Source organism: Engraulis encrasicolus, unplaced genomic scaffold (genome assembly GCF_034702125.1).
Source record: "Engraulis encrasicolus isolate BLACKSEA-1 unplaced genomic scaffold, IST_EnEncr_1.0 scaffold_522_np1212, whole genome shotgun sequence".
NCBI lineage: Eukaryota > Metazoa > Chordata > Actinopteri > Clupeiformes > Engraulidae > Engraulis > Engraulis encrasicolus.
In genome coordinates, this window is record NW_026945833.1 from 13,321 (window position 1) to 16,659 (window position 3,339).

The window sequence follows — 3,339 nt, forward strand, 5'->3', positions numbered from 1 at the left end:
AACCTGTGCCTTAATCCGGCCCTGGTTCTAACTATTCAGCTCAATTATAAGGACCACCAGGGGATAAAATGGCCAGCTCGTGATCAAGACCCGTCACATTGTAAGCACTACATAAAGGAAAACATGATGAAACACACACCTACCATTTGAGCAGTTTGAGCAGTTGAAATCCTATCCATGGCATTGACAGACAACATTATTTTTTATGTAAAATCATCTCAGTGGTTAATTTAATTCACCGTTAAGTGTTGTTAAGTGCTTTGTTTTTAGCCTTCTTCAACATTTGCCGTCTTTTATTGCCCCATCCAAACTCTTTTAAGACGTGTTATTTCTTCATTCATTATCCCCCAAAATAATAATTTTGCTCAGTTTTGTCAGCTGATATGCTTTCTTGTTCTCTTCCAGCTAGTGTAACAATCAGATGTTTGGAAGAGGACAGTATTTTGTTATCATTCACAATTTATTTATTTGTCTCAACTTCAATGGAGTTGGGTATTTGTACAAAACTGCTTTGCTCTCAGTTTGACATTTTATAACACACACTTTGCTAAATACATTGGCCAGCAGCTGCTAAGCTAGACCATGAAATTGACATTGTCATTGACATGACACCAAACACGATTCTCTCGCACTGTCATTGGTTACACTTGAGGTTGCTGAAATGAGACACAATTTGGTTAAAACGCAGGAAGTTCAATATAAGACATACTACATTTTCTGGGGGAGGACCCCCAGAACCCCACGACAAGGAAGTCTCTCGTATTTTTTTCAGAACCAGTAAGTCCAACCCCCTGATGAAATACCCTATAATGTCCTTGCTACACAGCACTTGCAGTCATTGGCTGCTGCGCATGTTGCCGAAGTTGGACTGAAGAGGTCACCGTCAGCCGCTATCCCCGTTCTCCACTTTACTTCCTAGGTCTCGTCCTTGGCACATGTGCCTTGGTCGGTCCTGCATCAAAATGAAGATCATTACCATCACCATCACCCTTGCTCTTTTGAGTGCAGTTCTCCATGGAGGTAAAATCAGCTGCCTGACTTGAAATGTTTTATTTGTTTTATTAACAGTTAGCATCAATGTAACATCACTGGGCAAACAGGGCTTATATACAGAGATATTTTGACAGGATATGTTCCAATCCATGGCATGCAGCATATACAGTTCTTGAATATCTTCTGGGTTTTTTTTCTGTGAGTCTGTGAAACGATATGTGTGTGTTTTCTTTGACTCTTGACTCTGAGATAGCCTCTGAGATTTATTTAGGAAAAGAGACAGAGAGGCAAATACTCCAAAGACAGCTCATGCGTCACTCCCCCTGTTTTTCTCTCTCTATGTAGTTCTCAAGAAAGTAACAGGCACCAGAAGAAAAGACACAGAACAACTCTAAAAAATAAATTCTTATGAATTCTTAAGAAATTCTAATATGATTCATTTCAAGGATGATGATTATCAAAGAGGTTTTGGTGAAGGTACAGCAGGTTTTGATATGTGTTTATGCACAAATTACTTGAGGAAAATAAGTCCTGAAAGTCAAACTAGTGACTACTCAATGAAATACGTGTATATATTTCACTGTTGACAGTTACTATGACTGTCCTCATACAACTCAATGTATAGAAAACATACCTAGGCTGTTAGAATTTCAGGCATGGATTTTTATCATCACTTTGCCCTCAATAGTGTAAATGCTAATAACTGTAAATGCAATTATAGGTACAGCCTGTCTTTGCCAAGAGTGGCGTTAACCTGCTGATCCCAGAGGAAGTAGAGGTGTCGGCCTACACATAATACACAACATTAGTCTAATTAGATAAGGGAATAGATGCCTATTCACAAGTTAGATAATACATGGAAGTTAAAGGGACACTGTGCAGGATTTTTTATTTTTTTTATTTCCAGAATTCATGCAGCCCATTCACTAATGTTACCTTTTTCATGAATATTTACCGCCACCATCAAATTCAAAGTGTTCATTATGACTGGAAAAATTGCACTTTTCATACATGAAAAAGGGGATCTTTTCCATGGTCCGCCATTTTGAATTTCCAAAAATAGCCATTTTTAGCTACAAAAATGACTGTACTTGGAGCATACTAGAAAGTATTTGTTTAAGACTTAGTAAACTTTCATGTAAAGATCAAATTTGGCAATAGGCAACCCAATTTCAATGAGCAGCATAGTTGCAGTAGGCCTACCTTTTTGACCATTTCCTGCACAGTGTCCCTTTAAATATTTACAAGCTCAATAAAACATGGTGTAGGTGGGTGGCCCTATATTCACAAGTGTGGCATAGCCAATGTGCTACATCATCTGCAACCTGCAAATATACTGCAATGTTAACTCGAGAAAAATAAATAAAGCAAATGTTTAAAACACACACACACACACACACACACACACACACACACACACACACACACACACACACACACACACACACACACACACACACACACACACACATACACACACACACAGAGGATGCAAATGTAATGACAATATTGATAAAGATAATGCATTGACATTAAATATTATGACCACATTTGGATTCAGGCAATGGACTGAGGTGTTTCAAGGAAACCTGCAAGAAAGGTGATCCTTAAAAAATAGAAGAGGAGATCTGTGATCAGGAAAAGCCACAGTGCTAACTATGAGGTGAGTTGTATGTCCCTCCTGCCTCAGTCTGTGTCATACTTGCACATCATTATTTTACATAAATAATTGATAATCCAATAACTATTTATTTCAGGATCTGAAGAAGAATTAAAAGATCCCAACCAGAGCACGATTACCAAAGGTTGCGTCAAAAATGGGCATGATGATCCCTTGCTGAAGGTGATGATGATGGCTTTCGTGCCTAACTGGAAGGTACACTGCTGTAAGGAGGACCTGTGCAACGGTGCCAAGCATGTGGGAGGAAGTATCCTGCTTCTGTTGGGGTCTGTCGTCTCCGTCCTGCTCGTCTACTTCCACTGAAGTCCCTCACAGGATCTCCCAGCAACACCTGCCCTCCTCTGTCTAGTCATGAAGGGTTGGATTGTCAGGCCCCTACTTTTCTTGTATTCCTTTGTGTTTATGACAGCACTACTGCAGTGCTATTTCTGGTCATTCAAATAAAAATAGAATACATAAATAAACAAAAATAATCAATCTTTCTTAAAAGGCACACACACACAGCCCAATACCCCCCCCCCCCCCAACCCCCCCCCCCCCCCCCCCCACACACACACACACACACACACGAAACTGTAATGCAATATTTTGATAAATATATTACATTGACATTAAATATTGTGGCCAATTTGAATGCAGGCAGTGCCTTGTGCAGTGTCACAAGG

General features: G+C 39.7%; 1 long non-coding RNA gene across 1 annotated transcript; it reads left to right on the forward strand.

The window, feature by feature from the left end:
- Positions 1-864: 864 nt before the first annotated feature.
- On the forward strand, positions 865-3,091 carry LOC134444355 (uncharacterized). The gene is made up of 3 exons (XR_010033942.1): positions 865-1,020; positions 2,555-2,656; positions 2,751-3,091. It is a non-coding gene; the product is annotated as an uncharacterized LOC134444355 (long non-coding RNA).
- The last annotated feature ends 248 nt before the right edge of the window (positions 3,092-3,339 follow it).